This window comes from Callithrix jacchus, chromosome 10 (assembly GCF_049354715.1).
Source record: "Callithrix jacchus isolate 240 chromosome 10, calJac240_pri, whole genome shotgun sequence".
Taxonomy (NCBI): Eukaryota; Metazoa; Chordata; class Mammalia; order Primates; family Cebidae; genus Callithrix; species Callithrix jacchus.
The window spans coordinates 90,527,389-90,550,160 of NC_133511.1; the positions used below are offsets into that span (position 1 = coordinate 90,527,389).

Genomic DNA, 22,772 nt, shown 5'->3' on the forward strand with positions numbered 1-22,772 from the left:
AATCTTTTAAATTTATTTTTCAAATCAGAGTTTTAGAAAGAAATGTGAGCAGAAGACAATGAGACAGTTCAGATATTGAGTGATTTATTTCTATGTAATATGCCAGTTGAATATAGATTAGTGATTCATCAGCTTTCAGATATTACCAAGATCAGGACTTGTGGAAACTTTTTATTACTTAAAATATGAGGCATATTATTTGTAAACCTTGTTATTGCATGTCCTTTTAAATTTTATGAAATCAGGAGACCTGAATACAAAGGGACTATGAAGTTGCATGAATTAGAATTCCTTTAGTATATACAATACTCCCAAAACCTGTTCTACTGTAGGACTTTTATTGTCTCAAATAACAAAAGGGCTGGAAGTATGGCAATGTTATAGTTTATGTTACCAAGACTCAGGTTTGTTTTTCATTGTCCTCCCCATTACTCTATGTAACAACCTCCAACTTACTTATTCTAAGCCTTGGTTCCTCATAGAATCATGATGGTCACTAAAGATATATATATATATTGTGTCTTCATCTAACTGTGTACACAATAGAAAAAGAAAAAGGAGGCATTTATCCTCCAATGTCATTGTTTTTATGAAGGAGGAGAATTTTTTGAGAAGATTCACCAAACTAGGTCCCAAACTAGGTCGTGCAACCATCCAAAGGCAAAACCTTAGCATTTGTAGATTCTATTGGGAAAGACTATTTTTTTTTACAGATAAGTAACAGGAAGGGAGTTGTATTGGGAGGCAGCCAATGGTTTCTGCTGTAATGTATTCATTCACTCATCCTGATGGCAGCACACTTATCTGATTTGCTTACTAATATATCAGCAGTGCACAGTTTGTCTTGAATAAACATGTTGATGATGATGATAGATAGATAGATCGATAGATTAGATAGATAGATAGATAGATAGATAGATAGATAGACAGACAGACAGATAATGTCAAGGAAATAGAGAGTAGAAACTCAACTATTAGGTTGGTGCAAGAGTAATGGTTCTTGCCTTTAAAAAAAAATGGCAAAAATCACAATTACTCTTGGCACCAACCTCATAGCACTAAAGGATCTGTTACAAGACATTCACCCATGCACCTTTGAAAATGAGTCTACAAACTGGTAAACCTTGAGATTAGAAGATTCTATTTAAGGTAGTTTCCCCATAGGATATGTTCAATTTTGAATAGATTTGTGGGGTTTTTTTTTTAAGTAAACGTACACTTTGAAGGAGTAATGCCTGCTGTCAAAGCATTTACATTCTTCCTAAGAATAATGACTCATGCTGACAATTGCAAGGCATAATGATGAATTTTGTGCCCTTATTAGTGCTTGAGAGCCACCTTTAGCTTGAGGAAGGCTGCCAGCTGAAGTGTAAATTCTCCACTAAAGATAGAGGTGAGGCTTAACTGTTAGTTGTCCAGAGACTTGAATTACTTTATGTCCTCTTTGATTCCATTTGGAAATGATATTCTCTAGAATATCTAATCTCCATTTCAGTGCTCTTTTTAGATTTGACAAATGTACTTCTTCTTCTTCAAAAAAATTCCTAAGTATTATTTATTCATTGAATAAAAAGTTCAAAAAAGTATCAAAAAATATAAAGCCAAAGGAAAACTTAAAATCTCATCACTCAAAACAAATGCAAACAATATATTGACATATCTCATATTTCAATCTAGTTCCTTTTGTATGAATTATATCTGCATGGCAATTGATATATATACATATATATCTCAGTTGCAATGCATACATATATATTCTTTATATATATATGTTTTATATATTTATAATTTGTAATTTAAAACACAAAGATAGCCTTTAATTTTCATTGTTTTATCTAAATTTAAATGAATAATCTTCTGTGATACAGATATGACAGAGGTTAACCTTTCACTTTGGGTATCTACTCCCCAAAAATAAATAATTAAATCAAAAATATCTGCACTCACAGGTTTATCACAGTACTGTTCACAATAGGAAAGAGAATCAATTGTAATATTAATCAACAGATAATTAGATAAAGAAAATGTGGCATAGGTACACACAACCATAAAAAATAAAATCATGTCATTTGCAGCAGTATGGATGGAACTGGAAGTCATTAATCTTCTATGATCTAAAAACCAATTACCTTGAGTGGGAAGTGACTGGTACTTTAATGACTCTGAGGTTGAATAAAGAGGATTAATGGACGAAAAAGAAAAATACTGTCCACTAGGTGGGATAGATAGTAGTGCATTGGCTGCTTTTCCAGCTGTCTCGTCTACTAGTACGTTTACTTGAGCAATGGGATCTGAAGGTTTTCAGTGCCCTTTACAGTGGACGATCCCGGCGTTAAATGGGAGAAGAGCAGCTTTAAGGAAGGTCTTTATTAAAGAAGCATTGATAATGGAAATTCCTTGTATAGTGAGAAAACCTCTTTCTGCCCAAATGACAGCATGGTGGTGGAGGATGTGGAAGGCATATCTGGAATCAGTATAGATATTTACTCTGAGCCAGGGTAAGAGCACCTGTAAGTACTATTAATTCAGCCTATTGAGAAGTGGTAGACGGAGGAAGAGTGGCAGCTTCAAGGATAGAAGTATGGGAAACAACAGCGTAGCCAGCCTTTCCTGGGGAGGACTGGTTGGGTTTGGAAGAGCTGCCATCAATAAACTATGTGTGAGCAGAGTCTGGAATAAGGGAAAGAGAGATGTGGGGAAAAGGGGAAACAGCAGTATGTACTAGGAGATGCAGTTATGCCGTGCAGGAGTAGCATTCATGTTTGGTATTAGGTGAGAGCCTGGATTAAAATCGGGGCCATGCACAATACTCACAGTGGGAATTTCAATAAAGAGCAAAGAAAATTGGACAAGACGTGGGGCAGATAAAAGATGTAGAAGATGAGAAGAGGATATTAAAGCCTGGAGATTGTGAGAAGTGTATAAAGTAAGTGAAGCAGGATGGTGTCTTGCTGAGAAGTTTCATAAGAGGGGCTGCACAGCAAAAGGTCGTCTGCATATTGAATAAGGTGGGAAGACGAGGAGCAGAAACAGATGTGAGCAAGGGCCTGACCAAAGTAGTGTGGGCTGTCCCTGAAACCCTGAGGCAGGCGGTCCAGGTGGGTTGTGGTGAAGGGTGGGTATCAGGGTCAGTCCAGGTAAAGGCAAAGAGAGACTGAGAGGTAGGGTGTAGGGGGATAGTGAAAAAGGCATCTTTGAGATCAAGGACAGAATAATGGGTTGGGGATGGAGGAATTGAGGACAGAAGAGTATATGGGTTTTGCAGCACAAGATATATATGGAGGACAATTTGATTGATAAGGCAGAGGTCCTGAACTACCCAGTAGGACTTGTCCAGTTTTTGACAGGCAAGATAGGAGTGTTGTAAGTTAGAATGATGCTTAAGTCATTCCAGATTAAACTATAGGATTGAGTTAGATATTGGAACCCTGGGATATATTTAGTAGAGTCTGACGAAAAGGATCCTAAGTGCTGATTTATTTGGGACAGATCAGATAAAGAAAAAGGAACATGAACCTTGATTATGCACTCGGTTCCAGCTACTTCTAGAAGGGGAAACTGCTGGGTGGGGGAGCTAGTTTTTAGACTCTGCACTGGTGGCAGGTACAGGGGGCACGGATGGGAGAGAAGGAAGGAAGGAAAATTTGAAAGGGATCACATTGGGAACAGAGGCTGGGAATGGATCGAAGTGTAAAAAATGCCTGGAAGTAAGGTATTTCAGACCATTTGCCCATGTTGTAACAAAAACTGTCTAAATCTTGTGAAATAGAGAGGTCGAAGGTGCCATCTTTTGACCAGTTGGAGCCATCGTTTAACTCGTATTGTGGCCATGCAGTGTTACAGAAGAAGATGAGACATTTGGGTTTTAGGTCAGGAGACAGTAGAAGAGGCTTGAGGTTTTTTGGAACACAGGCCAGCGGAAAAGAGGGAGGGATAGAGGATGGATGATTTCCCATGGTTCTGGAAAGGCAGCAGAGACAAGGAAACTGGGCACACACCCTGGCCACTCCATAGGCATCCCTAGTTGAGCCTGGTTTGAACCTCCTCATGGGTGAGCAGTCAAAGAGAGCGTCCTCTTTGTTGACCTGCCACCAATATCGGACATGAGCCTGGTGGGTGAATGTCTCCACGATAGTCAAAACCCTGGGGTAAACTGGGTTCCCAGATCCGTGACCTATGTAGGATTTTTTCCAGTCCTGAACCACACGGAAGAACCTGGTTTACCTGATTTTCCTTGTGTTCACAGTGGAAAAAGAATGAAACCAAAAGGGGGCGGAAGTGGAAAGGAAAAGACAAAAGGATGGGAAAGGAAACAGGAGAGAGACTGCTTACCAGAATAGCCAGTGGTGTGAGTCTGTGGGCTGGTCTGATGACCCCAGGTCGGTAGGTAGATCTATTTATGAAAGTTGGAACAGGGGACTCATCTCCCATGGGAGTCCCCCTGTCCTGGGTTTCTGGCACCAAATGTCCAATAGTACCAAATATTAAACGCATTTAATAAAGAGGTTTTCCAAATAGGCTTTGTGTGGGTGACAGGGTCATTTTATTTCTCCCTTGGGTACAAGTGGGTGGAATCCAAGAAAGGACAGGCAAAGGGGTAAGGATGGGAATTGGCTTTATAGGTTGGGGTATTTTTTTTGCGGGCTGAGGGTGTTGCAGAGTAAGATTAGTTACAGTGGTGGAGGGTAGGGGCAAGGAGAATACATGACCACAAGTTCAGTTACAATGGCAGGTGGGGTGAGGCAGAACAGCGGTTAAGATGGCAGGATGGGGCAAGGAGCTTTCACATTATCATAAGCATAAGAACAGTTAAGATGGCAGGGTTGGGTGAGAGGTATTCACATTATCATAAGAACAGTTAAAATGGCACAATGGGGTGAGAGACTTGTCCTGGGAAGCTCCACTGGGTGATTAGGGACAATGGTGAATGCCAACAGGGGGTGGGGGACAATTATCAAGGCAGGCAGGACTTCAGATTTCTGGGTCCAGGCATGCACATGGAGACCTGACACTGACCTGTTGAGGCATCATGAATTAAGTACATTTGCAGGGTTGTTGTATAGTTATTCCTTCGATAACTATCCCTATAGCATATGTTTATATTATTGGATTAAAATGCTGACTTAATTGTTCTGGAGTGTGTGGTGATAGATGACATGCACTTATTCCTGCTGCAATTCAGACACCACAGTGGCATGTGCTATCATTGTTATATTCTCTAAAAACTAGATGTATTTATTTAACTTGGTACCTCTATTGTCATCTACTCTTAAAGAGAGGGGGCATTGCAACCTGAATTTTCATGTATGTATAACAGAGTGACAGATTATTTCCTGATGATTCCAGATATCTACAAAGGTATTTGGTAAAGTAGTTTTACCTTAATTTTTAAACTCTTGAGTAACTTAAGGTAATTTTTGTGCATCTGTCTCATTAATTTACACTTATCCATATGTTAAACTAATTCTTAATGAGCAAAATGATTTTCAGTGCCATTTATTTGTTATGTGTCAATTTATTTATAATTAAATGAGGTTTGGTACCAAAATGTAGACATCTTAGAAAAGAAGTGTGAGTGATTAACAATTTTATTTTTTTATATGATTCCACAAGCTGGAAGCTTGTCAAATCACATTCATTTGTGCCTCAAAATAATTATATGAGTCAGAGAGGGAAGATACTATTGTTCTCTTATTATTAATCAGAAAACCAAGACCAAGAGAAGTTATAAAAGTTGTCTGAAATTTTGGGACTAGCAAGTGGCAGAGCTATCTCTTAATCTAAGTTTTTAACTCCACGATACCACATTTTTCCCAGTTGTGTTTCTATCTTGTATTTTAAGGTGAGTTATAGATTATATCTTTTAGAAATAATTTCTTCTAATGTACTCAAAGATCTGTGAAGGGAAAATAAAAATCTTCGGACCTCAAACTTAATTTGCCACAGGAAAAAGTCAAGCTTGGAAATTGAGTCACTCCTAACTGCCTCCCATTTTGTTCCTGAAGAAATAGCTACAAAGAGAGAGTCTACAAACCTCCCCCGGGGATCCCCTCACTATGTATTCACAAGATCATTCCTTGTGGGCCCCAAGGTCTTTATCCTAAAATGGTTGAAATTCATCCTGACAAGGTAAATGAATAACTTGTTTTCACAGGTAAGGACAAAAATAGTTCTGGTTGTCATCTCTCAGCTCACTTGAGATGAATGTATATTTTGCTGCTTCCTCTACCCTGTGTTTACTTTCTTAAGTTAAAATGCAAATTCACTAAGAGGGAGATGAATTCCTAGTTGACTGTTTTTCTATCCTCTCTTTTTACATGTAAAATGTGGATTCAGTGAGGGCTGATCAAAGCCTCAAAAGAATGCAACTGCTTGCCCCTTTTATCTACACTCCCATTTTTACTTTTCTTTTTGTCTATTGCCCCCTTCTTCCCCTAGAATGTTGAGGTCCCCAAATGCTGTTTGGAAAAAGCACAGATCACAGATGTTCCTGTGATTCTGTGTTTCTTTTTCCTAGACATATACTCAACCTTGGCAAAATCCACCTGTAAATCAAAAAGTATATGAGAGTGCTCTCAATTAATTTAGAGGTTTATTTTGCCAAGGTTAAAGACATGCCTGTGACACAGCTTCAGGAATATGTGCCCACCACTTTGGGCTGGGCTACAGCTTGATTTTATACATCTTAGGGAGACATAAGACATACATGTAAGATGTTCATTGGTTCAGTTCAGAAAGGTGGAATAACTGGAAGCTTAGGCTGGGAAGATGATAGGTGGATTTAAAGATTTCCTGATTGGCAGTTGGTTGAAAGAGTTTATCTAAAGACCTAGAATCAGCAGAAGTCCGTGTCTGGCTGAAGATAAGGGGTTATGAATACTAAAATTTTAATATGCAGATGATGCCTCCATGTAGCAGGATTCAGAGAGAATAGATTATAAATGTCTATCAGACTTAAGTTGCCAAACTCTTAGTTAATTCTCTCCTGACTCAGAAAAAAGACCTGGAAAGGGAAAAAGATTCTTTATAGAACATAGATTTTTCCCACAATAGACAGCTTTGCATGGCCATTTCAAAATATGCCAAAGAAATATATTTTGTGGTAAAATGTTTTAATTTCTTTTTGGGCCTGCTGTTTATCATGTTGGTATTTCTTATCACTACAAAGAGTCTGCTTTGCCAGTCTTAAGGTTTCTATTTTAGGGGTAAATCCTGGACCACTGTGCCTGGATTTGAACAGGGAGAGGATAATAAGGCATGTCTGACACCCCTCCCCACCCTCTTTCTCATTTTGGCCTGAACTAGTTTTTCAGGTTAATTTAGGAATCTCCGGGGCCAAGAGGAAAAGTCCATCAATTGGTCAGGGGATTTAGAGTTTTATTTTTTGCGCATATACCCTATCAGTTTAAAAGAACTATAATAGCTTAGAAGTAAATTCTGTGCGTAAGAAACAAGAGAAAGTAAATTGCCTTGTTAAAATCAACCCAAATTTGTAGCCTTATTCCTAGTGTACTTAAAGGACAAAAGCCAACTAGCATCACTAATTTTTTTCATTATTTGCTAGCTAATGGAGTGGAGATGCAGGTTTTAAAAGATTACGTATTTTGTATCAGAAACGATGACAAGTTAAATTCTAATATATATACTTTTTTCCCAAAAATTCTGCAAATAGAATCACTAGAGGATTGAACTTTTAAAATTTTCTTATTTTTTGAATTTTTTTATTTCAATAGAATTTTTTTTTATTTCAATAGGATTTTGAGGAACAGGTGGTGTTTGGTTACATGAATTAGTTCTTTAGTGGTGATTTCTGAGATTTTGGTGCACCCATCACCTGAACAGAGTACACTGTACCCAATGTGTAGTTAGTTATCCCTCACCCACTTCCCACTTTTTCTGTGGAGTCCCCAAAGTCCATTGTATTATTCTTATGCCTTTGCATCCTCCTAGCTTAGCTCTCACTTATGAGTGAGAACATGTGATGTTTGGTTTCCATTCCTGAGTTACTTCACTTAGAATAATGGTCTCCAGATTTATCCAGGTGGCTGTAAATGCCATTATTTTGTTCCTTTTAATGGCTGAGGAGTACTCCATGGTGTGTGTGTGCATGTGTGTGTGTGTGTGTATACATATATGCAATTATAAAAATATGGAAACAGTCCAAAGGCCCATATGCTGCTAAAAAATGTGTGTACAGGTATCTTTTTGTGCAATGACTTCTTTCCCTCTGGGTAGATACCCAGGGGTGGGATTGCTGCATCAAATGGTAGATCTACTTTTAGTTCCTTTAAGGAATCTCCATAGTTTCTCATGGTGGTCATAGTAGTTACATTTCCACCAGCAGTGTAAAAAGTGTTCCATTTCACCACATCAACATCTATTGTTTTTTTATTTTTTGATTATGAACATTCTTGCAGGAATAAGGTAGTATTACATTATGGTTTTAATTTGTATTTCTCTGATTCTTAGAAATGTTGAGTATTTTCTCATATGTTTGTTGGCCATTTGTATATCTTCTTTTGAGAATTGTCTATTCATGTCCTTAGCCAAATTTTGATGAGATTTTTTTTCTTTCTGATTTGAGTTCCTTGTAGATTCTAGATATTAATCCTTCATTGAATGTATAGATTGTGAAGATTTTTTTCTCACTCTGTGGGTTGTCTGTTTACTCTGCTGATAGTTTCTTTTGCTATGCAGAAGCTTTTTCTTTTTATTAAGTACCATCTATTTATCTTTGTTTTTTTTACTTTTGCTTTTGGTTTCATGGTCATGAAGTCTTTGGCTAAGACTAAGAGAGTACTTTATATAAATTTGATTTTCTTAAGTTGATTGACACTTGTTTTGTGGCCTGTCATATGGTCTATCTTGGAGAATGTTCCATATGCCAATGAATAGAGTATATATTCTGTGATGGTTTGGTACAATGTTCTGTAAATACCTACGAATTCCACTTGTTCTAGGGTATAGTTTACGTTCATTTGTTCTTCGTTGACTTTCTCTCTTGATGACCTGTCTGGTGCTGTCAATGGGATATTGATGTCCTCTACTATTATTGTGTTGCTGTCTATCTCATTTCTGAGGTCTAGTAGTAATTGTCTTAAAAATTTGGAAGCTCCAGTGTTAGGTGCATACATATTTAGAATTGTGATATTTCTCTATTGGATTGGGTTAATTCAAAAGCTTGACCTTGAGCTCTGAAGTTTTTTCTTCTTCTTGTTTGGTTTTATTGCTGAGACTTTCTAGTGTCTTTTGCATTTTTCTAAGTGTGTCCTTCATTTGCAGAAGTTGTGGTTGTTTGTATTTGTGCTATCTTGTTCTCTGGAGATTCATTGTTTCATATCCTGTAATTTAAAAAAATTCTTTAAGTTGGTATTCACCTCTCTGGTGCTTCCTTGAGTAGTTTAACAATTGACCTTCTGAATTCTTTTTCTGGCAATTCAGAGATTTGTCTTGATTTGAATCCATTGCTGGCGAGCTAGTGTGGTCTTTTGGGGATGTTATAGAACCTTGTTTTGTCATATTACTGAAACTGTTTTTCTGTTTTGTTGTTGTTGTTTTGTTTTTGTTTTTTCATTTGGATATACTATATCAGAGGAAAGACCTGGGACTCAAGAGTTATTGTTCAGATTTTCAGATTATTTTGTCCCATAGGGTGCTCCCTTGATGTGGTGCTTACCTCTTCCCATAGGGATGTGGTTTCCTGAGAGCTAAACTGCAGTGATTGTTATTTCTCTTCTGGATCTAGCCACCCAGCAGAGCTACTGGGCTTCTGTCTGCTATTGGGGAGTGTCTGCAAAGAGTCCTGTGATGTGATCTATCTTTAGGTCTCTCAGCGATGGATACCAGCACCTTCACCTCCTCACAGAAGTAGATTCTGTGAGGGTCTTTGGTTACAGTTTTGTTCAGTACGCTGGTTTTGTGTTGGCTGGCAGCCTGCCTATAAGTGGCACATTCAAGAGACCATCAGTTGCAGTACTGTAGGGAGGATACAAGATTGTCTTACGGTCTCCTGGAGAACTATTCAGGTATTTCAGGCAGTGGCTGGGGCCATAGAGCTCCCACTAGATTATGTCCTTGGTCTTTGGCTACTGGGGGTGGGGGCGTAGAGAAAGACCATCAGGTCGGGGTAGAGTTAGACATGTTAGAACTCTGACTCTTCTTGTGTAGTTCTTGCTGCAGCTGCTATGGGGGATGGGAGTGTGGTTCTAGGCCAATTGAGTTATGTTTCCAGAAGAATTATAGCTGCCCTTGCTGTCATGCAGGCTGCCAGGAAAGTGGGGAAAAGCTGGCAGTGAGACCAGCCTCACCCAATTCCCACATACCCCAAAAGGCTGCTCTCACTTTCACCATGCCTCCTCAACATCACCAAATTTATTTCCAGGCAGCAGGTAAGCAGTACTGAGAACTTGCCCCAGGATACTGGCCTCTCCACTAAAAAGGCAATCAGGACTTTCAGGTTTTTAGTCTCCCCGCCTGCTGCAGCTACTGTGTTGTGTCTGCACTCCCTGTTTGCCCTTCCCCCAGGTTCTGTCCAGGAAACTTTGCATTAAGTCAAAATTTTTACAAAGTACAGCTGGAAATTTCCTTCTCCCTGTGATCTTTTCTCAATTCCTCTGGCAGCCCTCCCCAAGGACCCCTGTGAGACCATGTCAGAAATGGCTTCCCTGGGGACTGATAGTACCCACAGGGCTCTTCCTGCTGCTTCCCCTACCCCCATATTTCACTCAGCTCACTAAATTTGTCTCAGCTTCAGGTAAGGTCAAATCATTCTCCATGATCTGAACCTTCTGAACCTTCAGTTTCTCCAGTGAAAATGTGTGTTGAGGGGTGCACAATCCCCCTTTCACACTTTCACACTGTGGGCGCTCAGTCTTTCAGTTGTCTCCTAGAGACTGCAGCAGTGATCTGCTTCCTTCAAAGGGTCTATCGATTCTCTTTGCTTTCCTGTTATGTTCCTGTGGTAGTTTGTGGAGGAAAAGTTCATTATGTGAGTCTCCACACACAGCTCTGTTCATCTGAGTGGGAGCTGCAAGTTAATCCTGCCTCCTATCCACCATTTTCTCCAGAATCTCAAAGTATTGAACTTTTAAAAAGAATTTAGGTAAAGAAACCAAGCTCAGAGTTTCAAAGTATTATTTAAAACTTATTTATTTATTACAAAACTTCAATATAAGTCTCCTGACTTCATGTTTATTCATTTATTCAAAACAATTTAATGTACATGTATTATCTGTCAGGCACTGAGAAAAGTGTTTTTTTCTATTTGACCAATATGCCTTCATGCTTTAGTAAGAGTTTCAGAGTCAGTGGATACATTTCAGGAAGATATTAACTCTGTATAACTTGTTCATAACATTTGTAGGTTTACATAAGGCATTTTTAAAGAAGAGTTTGTGAAATATTTCAGATATTTAAATGGACTGCATACATCCAAATTTTCACAGTTTAGAAATCATTGCTTTACATATTTCCCCTTACCTTCTGTCATTCTAAGCACATTTAGGCAGTGATAAAACATTTCTCTGATATCTTTGGGCATAAACCACGCTTGTTAAAAGCTTCTATTAATTCCCTTTCTTACTCTGTTTATTTGTTTGAAAACTGAATAACTGCAAGGCTTGTGATTGTTTTACTACTAATTTTAAGAAAATATTCTTATAACTTTAATAACATATTGAAATTTTACCTTTCTTATTTTAAATTCTTCCATTCTTATTTACCATTAATTCAGGATTTGGAAAAGTTATGACATTACATAAGCAAACAAAACATTAAAAATGTTATGTCAGGACTTGTAAATACATTTAAAATTATGAATATATTTATATGTTCCCAATCTGATACCTTGTGCCTATTTCAGACCTTTATAATAGGTTATGATTCTCTCCTCCACTGTTTGGATCTAGCCTCAAACTCTTTCTCATTCTCATATTTGAAGTAGCTCCTAAAAGTGTGTCAGAGTTGGTACTCAAGATACAACCTATTTGCCTTCGGAATGAGCTTTTAAATATTTAGCCTGTGGCCAGTCTTTAGCCTCTTGAGTGCTACTTTACCAGGATTTGTTTACTATTGTCTTACTATTACAGTGAATACTATTTGTTGTTTTTCAAAAAAACTTTGTAGAACAGTATATGTAAGCTAAATAACGTACGTGAATAAGGCATACATCAGGATGCTTGTGCAGAAAAAACAATGACTAATTCTAGAACATTGCTCCTTGAGTCTGAAAGTTGTGTTGAGAATTGAATTGCTGACATTGCTTACATATTCTTTTCTTGTGCATTATGTATAGGTTATGCATGTATGTCTTGGCTTAGCAAGCTGTCCTCACAGTAAAAGAGGCCCTTAATCTTATGCTAGGTAGAGCTGATTTGCATATTTCCTTCCTCGAAGTAAATAAAGAACAATGATACAATCATGAGTCCTTTGGAGTAAATAATTTACTTTGTGGAATTTCCTGGGCTACTGATATTACAGTGAACTGATTTCTTTAAATACTAAATGCTTTGTTATTAAGTACGTTTTTAAAAAATACTTTTTCGATGTGAGACATTTGTTTCTTCTGAGCAAAAAGAATGTTCAACACGTTTCTGATCAGACATTTTAGGTTCTAGAATTATGGATTAGAAATTATGTATTTGTATAGAATTGAATTTGAGTACCCTGGAAATACTTCTCAGGGATTTACTGCATCTTCAAATAGCTCTTATTTCTATTAAAATATAAAACAATTACTAGTATTGTTATTCTAAAAAAAATTTCATTATAAAAGTAAAATAAAAAAGAAAGATTAGTGAAAAAATAGTAATTCATTAATGTACTTACAAGTCCTGGAATATATAATATTACATGTTTTGTTTTCATATGTAATGTGCCATAACATTTTTTAAAATCATGAAATAATGGTAAAATTTAGAAAGAATGGTAAAATTGTTACCAAGTTATAAAATTTACAATTGTTAAAAGTGCCTTTTTTTTACATATTTTATTCTAATGGTGATGCCAATATAATTTCAGAAGACAAGAGCAAATTATTGTTCATTTTGAATATTTCTTTGGGCAAAATGTTTAGATGTTCTCTTTTTGTCATAACGGAGACATTTCAAAAGCATATTTGTGAATTTATTTGACTTTATTTCAATACTGTTACTGAGTTACAAGCATTATTGTTAGCCTGATAAAAGAGAAGAAGCCAATTACCCCTTATGATGTGGAATAGAAAGTTGCTACAATAGACACAGTTAAGAGCAGTTTTTTTAAAAGTTTGCAAATTTTACAGTTTATGAAAAGTAACATAGAGCTCATGGAAGCAAGAGCTGAACCCCTAAGTAGTTTACACTGGGAGTCTTTTACCAGTGACAACACTACCAATTAAATCATTATACTTGTACATCTCTTTTAAAGAAAAGATTTAAGGTATCTTAGCTCCTACCATTGTCATTTGGACATAAAAAATCCCATTTGAGGAACAAGTCAGATTAATTTATTATATAAAGTTTCAAGGACTTAGATCCTTCACGTTGGAAGGGCGGCAATAGTTGCAATTTCAGTCTCTTACTTAATAGAGTGTTATCTCCCCAACCGCATTGCCTCTGATTGTAAATATTCAGTGTTTAAGGTTAACAAAAGACTAAGGCAATTTTTTTTTTTATACAATAATGACTGTTGGAGAATCTCCCCTTACTCTTGATTATGGCTGTTTTATATACCTGCCTGCTTCCCACAGAGATGCCAGACCTCTGTCTATAAAGTAATATGTGTTTTTCCCCATGGTCCTCTTGTTTTCATTCTTTCTATAGCCTTTGTTTCTATTGGTGTGGTGCAGGATTTGAGAAGGCAGTGAAATTATTTCAGTACTCTGGACCCATGCAATTTAGTCAGAGGCCAAAATTTACAATCAGCAACACATAGTTTTAATTTTCATTCCAATTTAATAATCTCTATTCTTGTCAAGCTCACAACTAGCATATTCCCACTCTGCTTCAATCATTGCTACCACTCCTCCACAAATAGAAGTATGAAACTTCCTTAAGTTTGCAAATACCTGTATGGTATATATATTATATGACGTGTGAAAACTGCTTTCGTAATTTTGGTAAATCCTTTTGTTTAATCAGTGCCTCCTGCAATAAGACACACATACACAAACACACACACACACACACACACACGAGTACAAATAAGAAGCACCTACTGTGGGGTCAGGACTTCACTATAGCTTCAAAGGACAAAGAAAAGCAATTCTAAGAAAAGCTATCTTACAACTTCAGTTAATTGACATATAAAAGTTCTTATTTATATTAAACAGAAGCATGAGTCTACTGAATATTTTCTTCATTCCTTCTTGCTTAGTAGATGTAGCTTGATGTGGTAAATATAAAATATAGCTGAAAAGAGAGGATCTAATTTCTTAATTAAGTCTTTCACTCACCTGGAAACTAAGCTTGAGTAAAGTCACTTTACTTGTTGGATATCAGCTCCTATCAGTAAAATATAAATGAGATGACTAAAACACACACTTTCAAGTTACGTAGCAGGATAAAATGAGATTGTATATGCAAACACATTGTACAATACATTTTAGACACACTAAATTATTAACAAATTGTTTATTTTTCTGCAGGGAAATTTATTTCATAAGAAATTACTGGCTTATGTTTTTAGAGTTTAAACAACTATTGGTCTTAGTCTTATTCAAGAAATACATCATATGTTCTTAACTCAGGCCCTTATGCTCTCCATCGCCTAGGATATGTAAAACTACATTGCACACCTTTTCTTCTTCTTCAAGATATGGAGCTACCTTGGAAGCCAAGGGAAAATCAATTTATCTTTTATATTTCAGGCAAATTATTTATTAATAAGAATTAAAAATTCTAAAAAATATTTTTGAGAAAACACAGCTTCTAATTTTTAGTATTTATTTGGAAATCAAGTATTAAAGGCATATTTTTTTCAGAAATGAATTATTGGGATATATATTTTTTTAATAAAATTTTTAAATCTATTTTTTAATTAAAGAAAAGAAATCAATGCGGACACTAATAGCTAAATATAATTTCTTAACACAATTGCAGTTGACCATTTTCTGGAAACAGAGATTTGAAAGATTACATTGTCCTTTTCAACTGCCTTCAACATATATATGATTTGTGGGAATAATAGAAATTCTCTTTAATCTTAGGTGCATCACACACCTTTGCTATAATAATTTGGTTTCATAAATTGTACTATCTTGGACAAATTTCATATGCTGATATGCTGACAATTATTTTCATTAATATATGTAAAATCTGCTAAAATAATATTGAAATTAACTCTGTGGATTTTGAGCAGAAACTATGTTAACTCAGTATTATACAACTTCCTCCTTCATGTATTAAATTTGTTTGTAATTTAGATGGATTGAGGAAAATGATACCATATTAATATTTTCACTTATGTGAACCCTTTTATTTGCTTGTGGCTTGGATTTTAATATTAGTCTGCAAGAGTATGGTAGCAATCAAACACAGTCTTACGGGTTGTCTATTCAATTCTGGCTGTTTTAATAAAAATACTCAGCTTTAGCTACATGGAATGAAGATGCTTTGTTGGTGTTTCACAATTTTGACATGTGTAGGAAGCGCCTGTATATCTTGTTGAAAGGAAATGCTGATTTAGTAGGTCTGGGAGAAGGCTTGAAATTCTACACTTCAAACAAGCCCAACAAGGTGCTGACTCTAATGGTCTAGCCAAACTTTAAACTGCAAGGCCTAGCAATCTGATTAATCAAATTTGAAAGGGTTTCTCTCTCTCTCTCTCTTTTGAATTTTAAAATTCTGTAGACACTGCTATGGTAGGAGGAACCAGCATTTGGAAATCATAAACTCAGTTCTCTTTCAGTCATTTCACCAGCTTTCTAGTGTTTCCCATAGACATATAGAAATATATGGACTTCTAAAAAAGGGGACTTGTACTCATTTAACTTTTTTTTTTTTACTCTACATAGTTGACATTTTTCTGGTAGATATAGGGAAAACAAAGTTGAATGGCAAATTTTCAGTATCTCAGTCTAGTAAGGAAGATGAATTCATTTTCAATCAATTTTAATACAATATGGCAAATGTTTTACAATTATTTTTCTACTGCTCTTGAGGGAAGGGATCATTGAGGGGAGGATCAAAATTCCGTAAACCTATTAGTCTCTTTCTTCTAGCTTTATGGAAGACTGAGTTGGATTAGACCTTGAAGGCATTGCACCAGTGTTTAGTAGGTACTTACTAAATATCCACTGGAAGAAAGGAAGGAAGGGAAAAAAGGGGGAAAAATCCAGTGATTGAGGAAAGAGTATTTATTAAGAAAAGAGTCTAACAAAAGGGAATGCCATTTGGACCTGAAACTCTATTTAATAAATTGAAATAGGAACTTGCTGAAATGTGTGGTACATAGGGAAAGAGGCAAGAGAAGAGATTGGGGAGATAGGCTGATATCAAATTATCAGGGCCAATGATGGTGATATTAACAAGGTTTGGGAATAAAGTGTCAGTAATTTTATATTTATTGCTTCTTTTTGTTGTTAGGAAAACATGTTCAAGCTCCTGTTGACTTGAAGGAAATCGGTTTTCTTCTTGGATTTGCCCTCTTCTCCTCCTGTTGGTCTTGGAGGTGACTTACCCTTTCAGCCAGTGAGGCCAGACCAGTGACAGTTTGGCACCACTTAGGTGCTTCTGACTGATCAGCAGGTCCACTGGTTTGGTTCTGGTTTATTATTATTATTTTTTACTAGTTACCACCTTAAATGTCTTTTGACTTTAAGGTAAATATAGAAAAAAGGGAAAAAGGATAGGAGGCTAATGATGTACAAATATTTTACCCAGAAAACAGAGGCCGCAAAAAGCCACACACTTTCATATTTTTCTTTAATGAACAATTTAATGAGAATGAAAACTATATTGCTACTTAATGGGGTATAAAACTTTTCTAATTTAAAGTTATCTACTTGGATGTGAAAGGAAAAGCAGACTCACATATTCTGGGTAGTAAGGAAAATAATGGGAGCACTTTTATGGGTCTTCCATATTTTAGATATTCATTAAGCCTGTGTTTTATTCATAACTGTGCTCATTCTCTTTATCTTCAACCCATATAAAAGGCAGGAGGGAGTAGCATTTAAAAGCAGAGATTTTGGATCCAAGCATGCTGTGTGTAATATTTTGTTAATTACAGTATTAATTTGAGTAAGATAAGTAAACCTTATGTTTCCCTTTTTTTCTCATCTGTAAGATGAAATTAATGATAGCTTCTATGTTATACAGTCATTTTGTAAATGTAATGAGTTAATACAAATAAATTATCGACTTATAATAATGTCTGGCACATATAAAGTACACAATAATATTAGCTATTATTGTTCAAACATGAGAGACAATTTTACTTTCTTTTGATCATAATATTGCTAATCAATTCTTTGGGGTTCTAACAGAATCTGGAATTCAGTCTAAGCTTTTCCTATTCTTGAGTGAGTTGCATAACCTCTGAGCTATTTTCCCAATTGCAAAATAGAAATCATCACTACTCTACAGAAGTGGTGTGTGTAGAGATAAGGTACGTGAATCAACGTAGTTGCTTTCATCTTCTCTTTGAATTTTGTTTTATTTTGTTTTGCATGTTTAATATATACAGACAGAAATAGAAAAATAAACTATTTTTCCTTCTTTTTCATTTGGCTTTTAGGCAAGCCAGAAATAGGATTGAGATTTACTGTTGCATTAAGATAGAAGGGTTATAAATAGAATTCACAGGGTAACCCGCTGGCCATGAGTCCCCTCATTATTTGGAAAATGTGGAAAGTCCATTTCTTTTCAGCGTGCAAATATGAACAGGGTGTGTGGCGTCTTAAGGTTTTGGCTATCAAGGCATTATACTTCATAACTCTAACAGACTCCAACTCATATAATAGTTGGGTTTTACTTCTTTGTAATGCTAAGTATGGTTTTCCAAAACCTTAGTATATTTTTGTTGATATTTTTATAAAATATATCATGTCATCATTGTTTATTTATGTTTCACCTCTTTAATATGTCCATTTAGAGAAAAATATATAAATCACAAACTCTAAATACACAAATATAAAAAAACAAAATTGGTCTGCAAGTTAGAGCTTATCAGCTGGGTCAAGCAGAAATTAATTCATTCAATAAATGTTTCTTAAGCAACTTCAATGTGCCAGAAACTGTGTCGGATGCAGTTCATATATCAGGAAATAATTCAAATATAACACTTTCTACAGGGCATTTATAGTCTAATGTAGATAGGTAAAAACTATAAGTAGTTTGGGTGGTGTGTCACTCTCCAAAGCACCATCATTTGTACTCTGTGATTTCACAGTCTAACAGCTCACATGCTCTGAATCCCCATCAGGAAGAAAAATTTTAATGTATTTAAAGTCAGCTATATTGAAGTATAATTTATGTTCAATAAAATCCATCATTTCTGTTGGACAATTTATTGAGTTTTGGTAAATATATATAGTGTGTTACTGATACCACAATCAAGATCTATAACTATGCATTATTTTTTTTAAAAATGACCATGGAACACTTTGCAGTCAGTTCCTCCTCCCTGGATGTCCTTTTCTAGAACATCATGGAAATAAAACACTTAGCATAATGTGCTTGAGTTTATATATGTTGTTTGATGTATCAGTCATTTTTCCCTTCTTAATGCTAATTTCATAGATGGATACACCACAGTTTGTTTTCCTGTTAGCAAACTGATGGGTATTTTCTTGCTATAGGTTTGGGACTATAATGAATAATGCTGCTATGAGCGCTCACACAGAGATCTTTGAATAAATACACATTTTAATTTTTTTCTGGGGTAAAAGTAGGAATAGAATAGTTAGGACATATGTTTTTTTTTTTTGTAATTTCAGAAAAGATTGCCAATTATCTTCCAGGTGAATGTACCATTCCGTTCTCACAGGCAATGTATGAAAAATCCACATGCCCTGCTTTCCCAGCAATACTTACTTTGGTCAGTCCTGAATTTCAGTCTTTCTAATGTGTTGAGTAGAGATGAGCTTATGATTATAACCTACATTTTCCTAAGATTAATGTTGTTGAATACTTTTTATGTGCTTAGTTTTCATTTATATCCTCTTTGTTGAAGTGGCTGTTCATATGTTTTGCTCTTAATTAGAAAATTTGCTTTATTTTTATATTGGATTACTTGTTTTCTAAGAACTAAGTTATAATCATTCTTCATGTGTTCTTAATACTAGTTCTTTATCAGATATATATTTCACAAATATTTTCTGCCAGTGTGTGGCTTGGCTTTTCATTTTCTTACATGTAAGTTTTAAAGGGAAAATAAATGTTTATTTTTGATAAAGTCAAATGATGATTGTTTCTTTGATGTTAGAACTTCCTATTTAAAGGTCTTTTTCTAACACAAGGTCATAAAGTTTATCCTTGTGTTTTCTTTTATATGTTTTATATGTTTCGGCTATTGTGTAAATCACATCTATGATTTACCTGAATTTACATTTTATATAAAATATGAGTTGATGGTTTCAGTTTATTTTTCTTATTTATATTTAATTAGGTCAGTTTCATCATAATTTATTTTTAACATAGTAATGATTGAGCTGAGAGGACCAAATGATGGTACAGTAAAATGCCCTGAACTGTGTACAACTTCTTATGCGACTTACCTCATGGATTTCTGTATGAGAAGTCCATAGAAAGCCCCTTTAATTGCAGTTGTGTGGTGGTCCTTTGTTCTTGCAGTTCAGGACAATTTTGAAGTACTCTGAATATGATGTGAAAAAAGCAGAAATTAATTCTGGGTTTGCCACTGACTAGAGTAATTTTTGAGAAATTTTTCAACTTCGGGGTTTTAGCTTCTTCATTTGTTAGATTGGGGTAATTCATAGTTTTATTCAAACCTAGCAGAGAAGCAAATGCTTTATAATTGTAAGCCCTTGTTACTGTCTTGTTTATTTTGTTTTTTTTTTCTCTCCCTTTCATTTGCTTCATTAGCTCTTTAGTTCAATTAGGATAAAAAATATACTTGCCCAATTAATTCTTCTGTATACTGCCATAGTGATCTGAGCTTAGTGTCCCTTGCTGTGCTCTACTGTGCTTATCTGAGTGTCAGTCACCTTTTACTATGACTATAAGCTGCTATTTTGGGGGAAGTTCATCTAATAATAATTTTTTCTAAGTTTTTATCAGTAAAATATTTATGGCTGGGTATGGAGGTTCATGCCTGTAATCCCAGCACTTTGAGAGGCTGAGGCAGGTGAATCAGTTGAAGTCGGGAGTTTAAGACCAGCCTGGCCAATGTGGTAAAACCTCGTCTTTACTAAAAATGCAAAAATTAGCCAGTTGTCATGGTGCATGCCTGTAATTCTAGATACTTGGGAGGCTGAGGCATGAGAATTGCTTGAACCTGGAAGGCAGAGGTTGCAGTGAGCCAAGATTGGGCCACTGCACATCAGCCTGGGTGACAGAGCTGCCTAGTCTGTCCTGCAGACCCTGGCCAAGCTACTGATGAAAAGAGTATGCAGACACTGCCTGTGAGTAATTACCATTGTCAGTCCCCCAGAAAGGGGTGGTTCTGCATGTGGATGATAAAAGGTTGGTTTCTGGAAACATAGGTAAAAAACTTATCTAGATAAATTCCTTTGCACTCCCTTGTTATTTGCCTTTTGCCATTAGCTTAAGGTAAGATGATTAGGCTGCCTTCAGCCATAACCCTTTCTGGAAGTTTTTGCAAAACCTCCTAGTCTTCCAAGAAGGTTTGTGTCTTTCCGATAATTTTTTCCACCTTCCTGACTGATCTACACAGAGTGAGACTCCATCTCAAAAAAAAAAAATTCATTGAGTGTCATAGTCTATTAAGTATCTCACCTGGGTGCTTTGAACAAAATATACGTAGGGTATTGTATGGTTTCTGCTTTCAAGAATTCCACAAATAATAATGTCAAGTATTATTTTAAATATACATAGCCAGGCAATGTGCTACTAACTCACACACACATGATCACCTTTACTACTCAAAATAATTCTTTCAGACAGTGGTTTCTCAATTTGTGTGCATTTTAGAATCATCTGAAGATCTTTAAAATTTTTTAAAGTGCTGGCAACACCCCAGACCAATTAGATAAAAATGTCTGAGAAGGGGTCAAAGGCATAAATATTTTTTGAAGTTCCTCCGTGAACTTAATGTGCAACAATTTTGGGAACCACCACTTTAAGGTCAGTTGTAATATTACCAATCCCAGTTTTCAGATGAGGTAGCCATGACTCTGAGAGGTTAAGGCACTCTGAGTCATGCTGTTGAACAAAACATTATATAATTTTCAGTTAAATTAAAATTCTAAACAGATGCATTTAAGTTCTGTAGGAACAAATATATATTTACATATAAAACATAAATATGCAGAGTGAAAGAGAGACTGGAAATATGTGTGAGATTTGATATCCAATAGAGAGTAGAAAAAAATGGAAAATCTAATGTCACTTCTGGTCATGTTTTGGGGCCTGGTGTTATGGTTGGGTTGCTTAAGAAATATTTTGAAGAGAAGTTGAGATTTGAACTCAGTTTGGAAAGAGAAGTCGTAATGTAGTTGCAAGGTTTGTGGAAGATTCTTTGGGAGCAGATGGAGTAGTGTGATCAAACAACCCAAGGCATGAGAGAGCATGGAGAGTTTCAGATTGGCAAATAGTGAAAGGAGCCAGTAGTGACCTGGCAAAAGCTGAGACCAGGAGTCAGAGCTGAAAGATATGCCTCAATTAAGTATTCGAATGCCAGTATTCCAGAATAAAGGTTTTAAACTATGCTATTTTTTTAAAGCTGTGCTGAATTTAATGAAAGATTAATATGAATAGATTTATCTTCAGTGCTTTATATGCTCATATATACATTTATGCATAGTTTTGTGTTTTAATACACTGAGGTAGAGTAGTGAATGCCAATTCTTTTAAAATCTGTGCAGCGCAATAGTAAGTTCTTTGCAAGCTGGAAACCACATTTCATCATTAATTGCCAGATGCCACTGGCAAGAAGCACATTTCCCTGAATAGACTCGTATTTGCCAGTTCCAGAGATTAGCAATATAATTGGATGTCAAAATGCATCCTTTCTGCATCTTTCTCCACTCCTCCCTGCTGTTTTCATAATGGGAAAACCTTAAAAAAAAATGAAGTGGGTGATCTTACTTATTCTGGAACTCAGAAGCGCACATTAAGATACAGAGAGATGTTTCCAACAAGAATACGCATTTATTTATAATCACACAGAAAAGTGATTGTAAAATTTTTCTTCTAAATATTTTTTACATTCTTACATTCATTGTGTTAGCTTAGGCTCTGTTCACCTCTTCTGAATCACTGGCAGGGCTCCCTGAATTCAGTCTTCTCCTCCAAGTTGTATTCCACACTATCAAAAGAAAAGTTGTCTGTTTAAATTTTAAATTTGCCCATTTTTTTCCCACTCCTACCTTTATCTTTCTTTGTCATCTTTCCAGGCTTTATAGAAATAGTTTCAAATCTCCTTAATATAGCTTACATGGCTCTCTGTGAACAACTTCTACCTATATCTTCAGTCTTATCAACACTGAACACTGGATAATAGAGGTCTTGAATTTCTCATCATTTGCCATCTCTTATCTCTGTTGTTTCCTAATATTTGTGGGTTTTTTCCTCTCATGTCTTTCCAAGTATTTTTCACATTGATAATTCTTACTACTTTTAAAAAGTTTTACTGAGATATACTTTATATAA

The 22,772-nt window shown here is 35.8% G+C and overlaps 1 protein-coding gene across 5 annotated transcripts in view; it reads left to right on the forward strand.

Annotated features, from left to right (window-relative positions):
• Window positions 1–22,772, forward strand: part of LUZP2 (leucine zipper protein 2) — a 580,317-nt gene that overhangs the window by 437,117 nt on the left and 120,428 nt on the right. The window lies entirely within an intron of this gene.